Below are 15,591 nucleotides of genomic sequence, written 5' to 3'. Positions count from 1 at the left end.
TTGCCTTACCATCAGACGTGCTTTGCCTTGGCGTCGTGGCTCCTTGCCTTACCATCAGACGTGCTTTGCCTTGGCGTCCTGGCTCCTTGCCTTACCATCAGATGTGCTTTGCCTTGGCGCCCTGGCTCCTTGCCTTTACATCAAATGTTCTTTGCCTTGGCCTCCTGGCTCCTTGCCTTTACATCAGATGTGCTTTACCTTGGCGCCCTGGCTGCTTGCCTTTACATCAGATGTGCTTTGCCTTGGCGCCCTGGTTCCTTGCCTTACCATCAGATGTGCTTTGCCTTGGCGCCCTGGCTCCTTGCATTTACATCAGCTGTGCTTTGCCTTGGCGCCCTGGCCCCTTGCCTTACCATCAGATGTGCTTTGCCTTGGCGCCCTGGCTCTTTGCCTTACCAACAGATGTGCATTGCCTTCGCGCCCTGGCTCCTTGCCTTTACATTAGATGTGCTTTGCCCTGGCGCCCTAGCCCCTTGCCTTACCATCAGACGTGCTTTGCCTTGGCGCCCTGGCTCCTAGCCTTACCATCAGACGTGCTTTGCCTTGGCGTCGTGGCTCCTTGCCTTACCATCAGACGTGCTTTGCCTTGGCGCCCTGGCCCCTTGCCTTACCATCAGACGTGCTTTGCCTTGGCGTCCTGGCTCCTTGCCTTACCATCAGATGTGCTTTGCCTTGGCGCCCTGGCCCCTTGCCTTACCAATCGACGTGCTTTGCCTTGGCGCCCTGGCTCCTTGCCTTACCATCAGACGTGTTTTGCCTTGGCGTCCTGGCTCCTTGCCTTACCATCAGATGTGCTTTGCCTTGGCGCCCTGGCTACTTGCCTTACCATCAGATGTGCTTTGCCTTGGCGCCCTGGCTCCTTGCCTTACCGTCAGACGTGCTTTGCCTTGGCGTCCTGGCCTTTTGCCTTACCATCAGATGTGCTTTGCTTTGACCTCCTGGCTCCTTGCCTTACCATCAGATGTACTTTGCCTTGGCGCCCTGGCTCCTTGCCTTACCATCAGATGGCCCTGGCTCCTTGCCTTTACGCCAGATGTGCTTTGCCTTGGTGCCCTGGCTCCTTGCCTTACCATCAGATGTGCTTTGCCTTGGCTCCCTGGATCTTTATCAAGTGCTTTGCCTTGATCTTACCAAGTGCTTTGCCTTGGCGCCCTGGCTCCTTGCCTTACTAACAGATGTGCTTTGCCTTGGCGCCCTGGCCCCTTGCCTTACCATCAGATGTGCTTTGCCTTGGCGCCCTGGCCCCTTGCCTTACCATCAGATGTGCGTTGCCTTGGCGTCCTGGCTCCTTGCCTTACCATCAGATGTGCTTTGCCTTGGCGACCTGGCTCCTTGCCTTTACATCATATGTGCTTTGCCTTGGCGCCCTGGTTCCTTGCCTTACCATCAGATGTGCTTTGCCTTGGCGACCTGGATCCTTGACTTTACATCAGATGTGCTTTGCCTTGGCGTCCTGGCTCCTTGCCTTTACATCAGATGTGCTTTGCCTTGGCGTCCTGGCTCCTTGCCTTCCCATCAGATGTGCTTTGCCTTGGCGCCCTGGCTCCTTGCCTTTACATCAGATGTGGTTTGCCTTGGCGCCCTGGCTCCTTGCCTTTACATCAGATGTGCTTTGCCGTGGCGCCCTGGCTCCTTGCCTTTCCATCAGATGTGCTTTGCCTTGGCGCCCTGGCTCCTTGCCTTTACATCAGATGTGCTTTGCCGTGGCGCCCTGGCTCCTTGCCTTTCCATCAGATGTGCTTTGCCTTGGCGTCCTGGCTACTTGCCTTACCATCAGATGTGCTTTGCCTTGGCGCCCTGGCTCCTTGCCTTTACATCAGATGTGCTTTGCCTTGGCGCCCTGGCTCCTTGCCTTACCAACAGATGTGCTTTGCCTTGGCGTCCTGGCTCCTTGCCTTTACATCAGATGTGCTTTGCGTTGGCGTCCTGGCTCCTTGCCTTACCATCAGATGTGCTTTGCCTTGGCGCCCTGGCTCCTTGCCTTTACATCAGATGTGCTTTGCCTTGGCGCCCTGGCTCCTTGCCTTACCATCAGACGTGTTTTGCCTTGGCGTCCTGGCTCCTTGCCTTACCATCAGATGTTCTTTGCCTTGGCGCCCTGGCTACTTGCCTTACCATCAGATGTGCTTTGCCTTGGCGCCCTGGCTCCTTGCCTTACCGTCAGACGTGCTTTGCCTTGGCGTCCTGGCTCCTTGCCTTACCATCAGATGTGCTTTGCTTTGACCTCCTGGCTCCTTGCCTTACCATCAGATGTACTTTGCCTTGGCGCCCTGGCTCCTTGCCTTACCATCAGATGGCCCTGGCTCCTTGCCTTTACGCCAGATGTGCTTTGCCTTGGTGCCCTGGCTCCTTGCCTTACCATCAGATGTGCTTTGCCTTGGCTCCCTGGATCTTTGCCTTACCATCAGATGTGCTTTGCCTTGGCGCCCTGGCTCCTTGCCTTACCAACAGATGTGCTTTGCCTTGGCGCCCTGGCCCCTTGCCTTACCATCAGATGTGCTTTGCCTTGGCGCCCTGGCCCCTTGCCTTACCATCAGATGTACTTTGCCTTGGTGCCCTGGTTCCTTGCCTTACCATCAGATGTGCTTTGCCTTGGCGACCTGGCTCCTTGACTTTACATCAGATGTGCTTTGCCTTGGCGCCCTGGCTCCTTGCCTTTACATCAGATGTGCTTTGCCGTGGCGCCCTGGCTCCTTGCCTTCACATCAGATGTGCTTTGCCTTGGCGTCCTGGCTCCTTGCCTTCCCATCAGATGTGCTTTGCCTTGGCGCCCTGGCTCCTTGCCTTTACATCAGATGTGCTTTGCCTTGGCGCCCTGGCTCCTTGCCTTACCAACAGATGTGCTTTGCCTTGGCGTCCTGGCTCCTTGCCTTTACATCAGATGTGCTTTGCGTTGGCGACCTGGCTCCTTGCCTTACCATCAGATGTGCTTTGCCTTGGCGCCCTGGCTCCTTGCCTTTACATCAGATGTGCTTTGCCTTGGCGCCCTGGCTCCTTGCCTTACCATCGGATGTGCTTTGCCTTGGCGCCCTGGCTCCTTGCCTTACCATCAGATGTGCTTTGCCTTGGCGCCCTGGCCCCTTGCCTTACCATCAGATGTGCTTTGCCTTGGCGCCCTGGCTCCTTGCCTTACCAACAGATGTGCATTGCCTTGGCGCCCTGGCCCTGTGCCTTTACATCAGATGTGCTTTGCCTTGGCGCCCTGGCTCCTTGCCTTTACATCAGATGTGCTTTGCCTTGGTGCCCTGGCTCCTTGCCTTACCATCAGACGTGCTTTGCCTTGGCGCCCTGGCTCCTTGCCTTACCATCAGACGTGCTTTGCCTTGGCGTCGTGGCTCCTTGCCTTACCATCAGACGTGCTTTGCCTTGGCGACCTGGCCCCTTGCCTTACCATCAGGCGTGCTTTGCCTTGGCGTCCTGGCTCCTTGCCTTACCATCAGATGTGCTTTGACTTGGCGCACTGGCTCCTTGCCTTACTATCAGACGTGTTTTGCCATGGCGCCCTGGCTCCTTGCCTTTACATCAGATGTGCTTTGCCTTGGCGCCCTGGCTCCTTGCCTTTACATCAAATGTGCTTTGCCTTGGCCTCCTGGCTCCTTGGCTTACCATCAGATGTGCTTTACCTTGGCGCCCTGGCTGCTTGCCTTTACATCAGATGTGCTTTGCCTTGGCGCCCTGGCTCCTTGCCTTTACATCAGATGTGCTTTACCTTGGCGCCCTGGCTCCTTGCCTTTACATCAAATGTGCTTTGCCTTGGCCTCCTGGCTCCTTGCCTTTACATCAGATGTGCTTTACCTTGGCGCCCTGGCTTCTTGCCTTTACATCAGATGTGCTTTGCCTTGGCGCCCTGGTTCCTTGCCTTACCATCAGATGTGCTTTGCCTTGGCGCCCTGGCTCCTTGCATTTACATCAGCTGTGCTTTGCCTTGACGCCCTGGCCCCTTGCCTTACCATCAGATGTGCTTTGCCTTGGCGCCCTGGCTCTTTGCCTTACCAACAGATGTGCATTGCCTTCGCGCCCTGGCTCCTTGCCTTTACATTAGATGTGCTTTGACCTGGCGCCCTGGCCCCTTGCCTTACCATCAGACGTGCTTTGCCTTGGCGCCCTGGCTCCTTGCCTTACCATCAGACGTGCTTTGCCTTGGCGTCGTGGCTCCTTGCCTTACCATCAGACGTGCTTTGCCTTGGCGTCCTGGCTCCTTGCCTTACCATCAGATGTGCTTTGCCTTGGCGCCCTGGCCCCTTGCCTTACCAATCGACGTGCTTTGCCTTGGCGCCCTGGCTCCTTGCCTTACCATCAGATGGCCCTGGCTCCTTGCCTTTACGCCAGATGTGCTTTGCCTTGGTGCCCTGGCTCCTTGCCTTGCCATCAGATGTGCTTTGCCTTGGCTCCCTGGATCTTTGCCTTACCATCAGATGTGCTTTGCCTTGGCGCCCTGGCTCCTTGCCTTACTAACAGATGTGCTTTGCCTTGGCGCCCTGGCCCCTTGCCTTACCATCAGATGTGCTTTGCCTTGGCGCCCTGGCCCCTTGCCTTACCATCAGATGTGCGTTGCATTTGCGTCCTGGCTCCTTGCCTTACCATCAGATGTGCGTTGCCTTGGCGTCCTGGCTACTTGCCTTACCATCAGATGTGCTTTGCCTTGGCGCCCTGGTTCCTTGCCTTACCATCAGATGTGCTTTGCCTTGGCGACCTGGATCCTTGATTTTACATCAGATGTGCTTTGCCTTGGCGCCCTGGCTCCTTGCCTTTACATCAGATGTGCTCTGCCGTGGCGCCCTGGCTCCTTGCCTTTACATCAGATGTGCTTTGCCTTGGCGCACTGGCTCCTTGCCTTTACATCAGATGTGCTTTGCCGTGGCGCCCTGGCTCCTTGCCTTTCCATCAGATGTGCTTTGCCTTGGCGTCCTGGCTCCTTGCCTTTACATCAGATGTGCTTTGCGTTGGCGTCCTGGCTCCTTGCCTTACCATCAGATGTGCTTTGCCTTGGCGCCCTGGCCCCTTGCCTTACCATCAGATGTGCTTTGCCTTGGTGCCCTGGTTCCTTGCCTTACCATCAGATGTGCTTTGCCTTGGCGACCTGGCTCCTTGACTTTACATCAGATGTGCTTTGCCTTGGCGCCCTGGCTCCTTGCCTTTACATCAGATGTGCTTTGCCGTGGCGCCCTGGCTCCTTGCCTTCACATCAGATGTGCTTTGCCTTGGCGTCTTGGCTCCTTGCCTTCCCATCAGATGTGCTTTGCCTTGGCGCCCTGGCTCCTTGCCTTTACATCAGATGTGCTTTGCCTTGGCGCCCTGGCTCCTTGCCTTACCAACAGATGTGCTTTGCCTTGGCGTCCTGGCTCCTTGCCTTTACATCAGATGTGCTTTGCGTTGGCGCCCTGGCTCCTTGCCTTACCATCAGATGTGCTTTGCCTTGGCGCCCTGGCTCCTTGCCTTTACATCAGATGTGCTTTGCCTTGGCGCCCTGGCTCCTTGCCTTACCATCGGATGTGCTTTGCCTTGGCGCCCTGGCTCCTTGCCTTACCATCAGATGTGCTTTGCCTTGGCGCCCTGGCCCCTTGCCTTACCATCAGATGTGCTTTGCCTTGGCGCCCTGGCTCCTTGCCTTACCAACAGATGTGCATTGCCTTGGCGCCCTGGCCCTGTGCCTTTACATCAGATGTGCTTTGCCTTGGCGCCCTGGCTCCTTGCCTTTACATCAGATGTGCTTTGCCTTGGTGCCCTGGCTCCTTGCCTTACCATCAGACGTGCTTTGCCTTGGCGCCCTGGCTCCTTGCCTTACCATCAGACGTGCTTTGCCTTGGCGTCGTGGCTCCTTGCCTTACCATCAGACGTGCTTTGCCTTGGCGACCTGGCCCCTTGCCTTACCATCAGGCGTGCTTTGCCTTGGCGTCCTGGCTCCTTGCCTTACCATCAGATGTGCTTTGACTTGGCGCACTGGCTCCTTGCCTTACTATCAGACGTGTTTTGCCATGGCGCCCTGGCTCCTTGCCTTTACATCAGATGTGCTTTGCCTTGGCGCCCTGGCTCCTTGCCTTTACATCAAATGTGCTTTGCCTTGGCCTCCTGGCTCCTTGGCTTACCATCAGATGTGCTTTACCTTGGCGCCCTGGCTGCTTGCCTTTACATCAGATGTGCTTTGCCTTGGCACCCTGGCTCCTTGCCTTTACATCAGATGTGCTTTACCTTGGCGCCCTGGCTCCTTGCCTTTACATCAAATGTGCTTTGCCTTGGCCTCCTGGCTCCTTGCCTTTACATCAGATGTGCTTTACCTTGGCGCCCTGGCTTCTTGCCTTTACATCAGATGTGCTTTGCCTTGGCGCCCTGGTTCCTTGCCTTACCATCAGATGTGCTTTGCCTTGGCGCCCTGGCTCCTTGCATTTACATCAGCTGTGCTTTGCCTTGACGCCCTGGCCCCTTGCCTTACCATCAGATGTGCTTTGCCTTGGCGCCCTGGCTCTTTGCCTTACCAACAGATGTGCATTGCCTTCGCGCCCTGGCTCCTTGCCTTTACATTAGATGTGCTTTGACCTGGCGCCCTGGCCCCTTGCCTTACCATCAGACGTGCTTTGCCTTGGCGCCCTGGCTCCTTGCCTTACCATCAGACGTGCTTTGCCTTGGCGTCGTGGCTCCTTGCCTTACCATCAGACGTGCTTTGCCTTGGCGTCCTGGCTCCTTGCCTTACCATCAGATGTGCTTTGCCTTGGCGCCCTGGCCCCTTGCCTTACCAATCGACGTGCTTTGCCTTGGCGCCCTGGCTCCTTGCCTTACCATCAGATGGCCCTGGCTCCTTGCCTTTACGCCAGATGTGCTTTGCCTTGGTGCCCTGGCTCCTTGCCTTGCCATCAGATGTGCTTTGCCTTGGCTCCCTGGATCTTTGCCTTACCATCAGATGTGCTTTGCCTTGGCGCCCTGGCTCCTTGCCTTACTAACAGATGTGCTTTGCCTTGGCGCCCTGGCCCCTTGCCTTACCATCAGATGTGCTTTGCCTTGGCGCCCTGGCCCCTTGCCTTACCATCAGATGTGCGTTGCATTTGCGTCCTGGCTCCTTGCCTTACCATCAGATGTGCGTTGCCTTGGCGTCCTGGCTACTTGCCTTACCATCAGATGTGCTTTGCCTTGGCGCCCTGGTTCCTTGCCTTACCATCAGATGTGCTTTGCCTTGGCGACCTGGATCCTTGATTTTACATCAGATGTGCTTTGCCTTGGCGCCCTGGCTCCTTGCCTTTACATCAGATGTGCTTTGCCGTGGCGCCCTGGCTCCTTGCCTTTACATCAGATGTGCTTTGCCTTGGCGCACTGGCTCCTTGCCTTTACATCAGATGTGCTTTGCCGTGGCGCCCTGGCTCCTTGCCTTTCCATCAGATGTGCTTTGCCTTGGCGTCCTGGCTCCTTGCCTTTACATCAGATGTGCTTTGCGTTGGCGTCCTGGCTCCTTGCCTTACCATCAGATGTGCTTTGCCTTGGCGCCCTGGCTCCTTGCCTTACCATCAGACGTGCTTTGCCTCGGCGCCCTGGCTCCTTGCCTTACCAACAGATGTGCTTTGCCTTGGCGCCCTGGTTACTTGCCTTACCATCAGACGTGCTTTGCCTTGGCGCCCTGACCCCTTGCCTTACCAATCGATGTGCTTTGCCTTGGCGCCCTGGCCCCTTGCCTTACCAACAGATGTGCATTGCCTTGGCGCCCTGGCCCTGTGCCTTTACATCAGATGTGCTTTGCCTTGGCGCCCTGGTTCCTTGCCTTTACATCAGCTGTGCTTTGGCTTGGCGCCCTGGCCCCTTGCCTTACCATCAGATGTGCTTTGCCTTGGCGCCCTGGCTCCTTGCCTTACCAACAGATGTGCTTTGCCTTGGCGCCCTGGCCCCTTGCCTGACCAATCGACGTGCTTTGCCTTGGCGCCCTGGCTCCTTGCCTTACCATGAGACGTGTTTTGCCTTGGCGTCCTGGCTTCTTGCCTTACCATCAGATGTGCTTTGCCTTGGCTCCCTGGCTCCTTGCCTTACCATCAGACGTGATTTGCCTTGGCGCCCTGGCCTCTTGCCTGACCAATCGACGTGCTTTGCCTTGGCGCCCTGGCTCCTTGCCTTACCATGAGACGTGTTTTGCCTTGGCGTCCTGGCTCCTTGCCTTACCATCAGATGTGCTTTGCCTTGGCTCCCTGGCTCCTTGCCTTACCATCAGACGTGATTTGCCTTGGCGCCCTGGCTCCTTGCCTTACCGTCAGACGTGCTTTGCCTTGGCGTCCTGGCTCCTTGCCTTACCATCAGATGTGCTTTGCTTTGACCTCCTGGCTCCTTGCCTTACCATCAGATGGCCCTGGCTCCTTGCCTTTACGTCAGATGTGCTTTGCCTTGGTGCCCTGGCTCCTTGCCTTACCATCAGATGTGCTTTGCCTTGGCTCCCTGGATCTTTGCCTTACCATCAGATGTGCTTTGCCTTGGTGCCCTGGCTCCTTGCCTTACCAACAGATGTGCTTTGCCTTGGCGCCCTGGCCCCTTGCCTTACCATCAGATGTGCTTTGCTTTGCGTCCTGGCTCCTTGCTTTACCATCAGATGTGCTTTGCCTTGGCGCCCTGGCTCCTTGCCTTTACATCAGATGTGCTTTGCCTTGGCGCCCTGGTTCCTTGCTTTCCCATCAGATGTGCTTTTCCTTGGCGCCCTGGCTCCTTGCCTTTACATCAGATGTGCTTTGCCTTGGCGCCCTGGCTCCTTGCCTTTACATCAGATGTGCTTTGCCTTGGCGCCCTGGCTCCTTGCCTTTACATCAGATGTGCTTTGCCGTGGCGCCCTGGCTCCTTGCCTTTACATCAGATGTGCTTTGCCTTGGTGTCCTGGCTCCTTGCCTTACCATCAGATGTGCTTTGCCTTGGCGCCCTGGCTCCTTGCCTTTACATCAGATGTACTTTGCCTTGGCGCCCATCTCCTTGCCTTTACATCAGGTGTGCTTTGCCGTGGCGCCCTGGCTCCTTGCCTTTACATCAGATGTGCTTTGCCTTGGCGTCCTGGCTCCTTGCCTTACCATCAGATGTCCTTTGCCTTGACGCCCTGTCTCCTTTCCTTTACATCAGATGTGCTTTGCCTTGGCGCCCTGGCTCCTTGCCTTTACATCAGATGTGCTTTGCCTTGGCGTCCTGGCTCCTTGCCTTTACATCAGATGTGCTTTACCTTGGCGTCCTGGCTCCTTACCTTACCATCAGATGTGCTTTGCCTTGGCGCCCTGGCTACTTGCCTTACCATCAGATGTGCTTTGCCTTGGCGCCCTGGCTCCTTGCCTTTACATCAGATGTGCTTTGCCTTGGCGCCCTGGCTCCTTGCCTTACCATCAGATGTGCTTTGCCTTGGCGCCCTGGCCCCTTGCCTTACCATCAAACGTGCTTTGCCTTGGCGTCGTGGCTCCTTGCCTTACCATCAGAAGTGCTTTGCCTTGGCGACCTGGCCCCTTGCCTTACCATCAGACGTGCTTTGCCTTGGCGTCCTGGCTCCTTGCCTTACCATCAGATGTGCTTTGCCTTGGCGCCCTGGCCCCTTGCCTTACCATCAGACGTGCTTTGCCTTGGCGCACTGTCTCCTTGCCTTACTATCAGACGTGTTTTGCCTTGGCGCCCTGGCTACTTGCCTTACCATCAGACGTGCTTTGCCTTGGCGCCCTGGCTCCTTGCCTTACCGTCAGACGTGCTTTGCCTTATCGTCCTGGATCAATGCCTTACCATCAGATGTGCTTTGCTTTGATCTCCTGGCTCATTGCCTTACCATCAGATGTGCTTTGCCTTGGCGCCCTGGCTCCTTGCCTTACCATCAGATGTGCTTTGCCTTGGCGCCCTGGCTCCTTGCCTTACCAACAGATGTGCTTTGCCCTGGCGCCCTGGCCCCTTGCCTTAGCAACAGATTTGCTTTGCCTTGACCTCCTGCCTCCTTGCCTTACCATCAGATGTGCTTTGCCTTGGCGCCCTGGCCCCTTGCCTTACCATCAGATGTGCTTTGCCTTGGCCTGGCTCCTTGCCTTACCATCAGATGTGCTTTGCCTTGACCTCCTGGCTGTGTGCCTTACCATCAGATGTGCTTTGTCTTGGCGTCCTGGCTCCTGGCCTTACCATCAGTCGTGATTTGCCTTGGCGCCCTGGCTCCTTGCCTTTACATCAGATGTGCTTTGCCTTGGCTCCCTGGCTCCTTGCCTGACCATCAGATGTGCTTTGCCTTGGCGTCCTGGCTCCTTGCCTTACCATCAGATGGGCTTTGCCTTGGCGCCCTGGCTCCTTGCCTTACCAACAGATGTGCTTTGCCTTGGCGTCCTGGCTCCTTGCCTTACCATCAGACGTGCTTTGCCTTGGCGCCCTGGCTCCTTGCCTTACAATCAGACGTGCTTTGCCTTGACGCCCTGGCTCCTTGCCTTACCATCAGACGTGCTTTGCCTTGGCGCCCTGGCTCCTTGCGTTACCATCAGATGTGCTTTGCCTTGGCGCCCTGGCCCCTTGCCTTACCATCAGACGTGCTTTGCCTTGGCGCCCTGGCTCCTTGCCTTACTATCAGACGTGCTTTGCCTTGGCGTCCTGGCTCCTTGCCTTACCATCAGATGTGCTTTGCCTTGGCTCCCTGGCTCCTTGCCTGACCATCAGATGTGCTTTGCCTTGGCGCCCTGGCTCCTTGCCTTACCATCAGATGTGCTTTGCCTTGGCGCCCTGGCCCCTTGCCTTACCAACAGATGTGCTTTGCCTTGACCTCCTGCCTCCTTGCCTTACCATCAGATGTGCTTTGCCTTGGCGCCCGGGCCCCTTGCCTTACCATCAGATGTGCTTTGCCTTGGCCTGGCTCCTTGCCTTACCATCAGATGTGCTTTGCCTTGGCGCCCTGTCTCCTTGCCTTACCATCAGACGTGCTTTGCCTTGGCGTCGTGGCTCCTTGCCTTACCATCAGACGTGCTTTGCCTTGGCGACCTGGCCCCTTGCCTTACCATCAGACGTGCTTTGCCTTGGCGTCCTGGCTCCTTGCCTTACCATCAGATGTGCTTTGCCTTGGCGCCCTGGCCCCTTGCCTGATCATCAGACGTGCTTTGCCTTGGCGCACTGTCTCCTTGCCTTACTATCAGACGTGTTTTGCCTTGTGCCCTGGCTACTTGCCTTACCATCAGACGTGCTTTGCCTTGGCGCCCTGGCTCCTTGCCTTACCGTCAGACGTGCTTTGCCTTGTCGTCCTGGCTCCATGCCTTACCATCAGATGTGCTTTGCTTTGATCTCCTGGCTCATTGCCTTACCATCAGATGTGCTTTGCCTTGGCGCCCTGGCTCCTTGCCTTACCATCAGATGTGCTTTGCCTTGGCGCCCTGGCTCCTTGCGTTACCAACAGATGTGCTTTGCCTTGGCGCCCTGGCCCCTTGCCTTAGCAACAGATTTGCTTTGCCTTGACCTCCTGCCTCCTTGCCTTACCATCAGATGTGCTTTGCCTTGGCGCCCTGGCCCCTTGCCTTACCATCAGATGTGCTTTGCCTTGGCCTGGCTCCTTGCCTTACCATCAGATGTGCTTTGCCTTGACCTCCTGGCTCTGTGCCTTACCATCAGATGTGCTTTGTCTTGGCGTCCTGGCTCCTGGCCTTACCATCAGACGTGATTTGCCTTGGCGCCCTGGCTCCTTGCCTTTACATCAGATGTGCTTTGCCTTGGCGCCCTTGCCCCTTGCCTTACCAACAGATGTGCTTTGCCTTGACCTCCTGCCTCCTTGCCTTACCATCAGATGTGCTTTGCCTTGGCGCCCTGGCCCCTTGCCTTACCATCAGATGTGCTTTGCCTTGGCCTGGCTCCTTGCCTTACCATCAGATGTGCTTTGCCTTGGCGCCCTGGCCCCTTGCCTTACCATCAGATGTGCTTTGCCTTGGTTAGGCTACTTGCCTTACCATCAGACGTGATTTGCCTTGGCGTCCTGGCTCCTTGCCTTACCATCAGATGTGCTTTGCCTTGGCTCCCTGGCTCCTTGCCTTACCATCAGATGTGCTTTGTCTTGGCGCCCTGGCCCCTTGCCTTACCATCAGATGTGCTTTGCCTTGGCGCCCTGGCCCCTTGCCTTACCAACAGACGTGCTTTGCCTTGGCGTCCTGGCTCCTTGCCTTACCAACAGATGTGCTTTGCCTTGGCGTTCTGGCTCCTTGCCTTACCATCAGATGTGCTTTGCCTTGGCATCCTGGCTCCTTGCCTTACCATCAGATGTGCTTTGCCTTGGCGCCCTGGCCCCTTGCCTTACCAACAGATGTGCTTTGCCTTGGCGTCCTGGCTCCTTGCCTTACCATCAGATGTGCTTTGCCTTGGCGTCCTGGCTCCTTGCCTTACCATCAGATGTGCTTCGCCTTAGCGTCCTGGCTCCTTGCCTTACCATCAGATGAGAGGAAACCCTTTCCAATTCATGATTCCAAATCATAACGCCATCGAGAACAGATCCGGGACTGAAACCTTTCGGCCCATTCAGTGTATTTTACCATTAAACATAACCCTGGCTGACCTTATGGGAACGAAACTCCACTTCGCAGCCTGCCCACGATGCCTCTTGGCTCCACTGCAAATCACATTTTCCGGGGGAAATGTTTGACTTAATTTTTTGTAACATTTCATACAAAATTACAAAACATACAAACAAAACCGCTTGACACATCCCCACCACCGCCTTCCAAACCGTGAATCAACAAAAACAAAAATGAAAAGAAACCCCCCTACTTACTCCCCTCCCCCCACCCCCCCCCCCCCCTCACCTCTGAGAACTACCAGTGACCAATTACCTGAAATACAATATAAGCGGTCGCCATCTCGGGTAGAACCCTTTAATCGAACTCCTCAAGGTATGTTCGACCTTTACAATGTGAAAAAGTCCTTCAAATCTCTTAGCTACACCGAGGCCCCCTCAAAAAACCGATTCATCCTCACCTTAGTGAGGTGCACTCGCAACACCACCTTTAGATGGATAAGGCTCAGTCTCACACACGACGACGTAGCATTCACCCTTTGCAACCCCTCACTCCACACCTCTTCCTCCAGTGTTGGACCAACCGCCTTCATCCATTTGGCTTCCTAATCCTTCCACCGAAATTCACACTTCTCAGGTTCCGCTCATACTGCTGGAGGTACTGCCCTCCTCCAACCCCGAACAGCAGAGAATCTTTTCCAATAAGGATGATGGTGGCACCACTGGAAAATCCGGAAAAATAAACTCTTAACAAAGCTCTTCACCTTGAGGCACCTAAACACGTCCGAGCCCAACAGCCCAAATTTCTGCTTCAACTCCTCCAAGCAGGCAATCCGCCCCGGGAATGAACTACTCCCCGCTCCCTACAGCCCGCTCTCTCGACATACACCAAAAGTGACCTCTGACCATGCAGGCTCCAACACGTGGTTAGCGCTAATGGGAGCCTGCCTTAAAACTGCTCAACTTAAAATGCTAGTGGAGGTGCCTCCATATTTTAGCGTGGATGCCACTACTGGATTCTTTGGGTACTTTGGTGGCGCCAATGGAAGTGACGCTGTTACCAATGACTAATGGCTAGATTATCAATGCGAACAATAACGGAAACATGAGACACTCCTGCATCGTAACCCGATGTCAACAACAGTGCCAGGCGCTCCTGGTCTTGGTTCAAACACTACAAGGGCAACACGGTAGTACAAGTGGCTAGCACTGTGGCTTCACGGCGCCAGGATCCCAGGTTCGATTCCTGGCTTGGGTCACTGTCTGTGCGGAGTCTGCACGTTCTCCCCGTGTCTGCGTGGTTTTCCTCCGGGTGCTCCGGTTTCCTCCCACAGTCCAAAGATGTGCAGGTTAGGTGGATTGGCCATGCTAAATTGCCCTTAGTGTCTAAAACGTTAGGAGGAGTTATTGGGTTACGGGGTAGGTTGGAAGTAAGGGGTTAAGTAGGTCGGTGCGGACTCGATGGGCCCAGTGTCCTTCTGTACTGTATGTTCTATGTTCTAACTGGCTAACACTGTCATGCAGCAACTGCACCCACGGCACAAACCCAGCACCAAAAGCAAACTTCTCCATCTCTGCGAAAAGGCAGGGCCACTTCACCCGGTTCAACGTCTTCTCTGCGTCCAATGATATCATTATCTCCGGTACCGCCTGGCCGCAGATGTGGGCCCGCATTTAGCAACCGACACTCCGTCTATGACAATTTCCGTCCCTTCACAAACCCCATCTGGCCTTCTGCTACTATCGCAGGAAGGCATTACTTCAACCGTAATGCAAACACATTGGCCAATAACTTGGGCATGTGTGTTTATGTGTGCTCGTTATCATTTTTCAGAAGCAGCGAGATGGCCGCCTGTCCCAAGGTCTCCGTGAGGACGCGCTAAACACCCCTAAACATGCACAGCAACAATGGAGCCAACTGATTTGAAAACCTCTTCTCAAATTCCATCCGGCCTCAGTGCCTGCCCTGCCTGCATATTCTTGAGCAATATCTGAATGTCCTTCAAGCCCAGGGGGGGACTCCAGCTGCTCCTGCAATTCCACCCCACCTTGGGAAGCTCCAACTCTACCTCACCCCCTCTCTCCAGGAACTCTGCCATCTCTCGTTATTATTCCAGCGGCTGTGTGACCTGCACAACCTCTTATCAAAGGCCCTAAACACTCCTTTCATCTTCTCTGGGACGGAGTCCAGCCCACCCTCCAAATCTGCAAATCAAAAATGCCCTTATGATCTTTGAATATAGGTAGCGAGCCTTCACGGAATTGCTCCAGGGGACTTAATTGACCAATGAAGGAGACTAAAGCTCGACACATGATGTTTGGTGTTGCCTCGCCAATCTTCTGCACAGTTATATGTCGCTGCTTTTATACACCACTCCATTGCACTAAAGATCAGCATTTAATTTGCATCCAAATGAATTCCTGTTTCTGCATCTTTCTGTACCTTTGTGTTCTGAATTTAGTAATATGTCTGCTATTATTCTTCACAACGTTGTGAACGGTCTCAAAATTCCCACATAAATCAACTCAACATTTTTTTTGCACATTCACTTCACTTATCAAGGTCAGTTTCCGGATACAGACTTTTCATCATGATTTCGGTATGGTCAGCAATATTGGCAGGAACACATTAGCTCACTTCATCCATGTCATTCCGACATCTTGTAAGCCAGTGAAGCTGAAGGATTGATTCTTCTGCCACTCCAGTTGTAACTGTTTGCAATCCCGAGAAGGACCCATTTATCCGAAGTCACTACGTACTGCTTGTTAGCTGCTCTCTGCATCCTAAAATACCACTACTACATCATGAGTTCTGATTTTGCATGGTAATCTGTTGTGTAACACATGGCTGAATGCTCATATATGATCAATGTCACTTTCGCTACTCTCTTCCTTTTAGGATACCTGTAGAATCGTTTCCGCTTTTATTCTTATTCCTAATTTAGTTTCATGTTCCAATTTCACCCAGTTGTTAATTTATTAAAAGCAAAATATTACGGATGCTGGAATCTGAAACCAAAAAGAAAATGCTGGAAAATCGCAGTTGGTCTGGCAGCATCTGTAGGGAGAGAAAAGAGCTAACGTTCAAGTCCAGATGACCCTTTGTCAAAGCTGTTATTTTATTACCCATATCGAGGTCTGTTAGA

This window comes from Scyliorhinus torazame, chromosome 4, assembly GCF_047496885.1.
Source record: "Scyliorhinus torazame isolate Kashiwa2021f chromosome 4, sScyTor2.1, whole genome shotgun sequence".
Lineage (NCBI taxonomy): Eukaryota > Metazoa > Chordata > Chondrichthyes > Carcharhiniformes > Scyliorhinidae > Scyliorhinus > Scyliorhinus torazame.
This window is presented reverse-complemented; position numbering follows the sequence as displayed.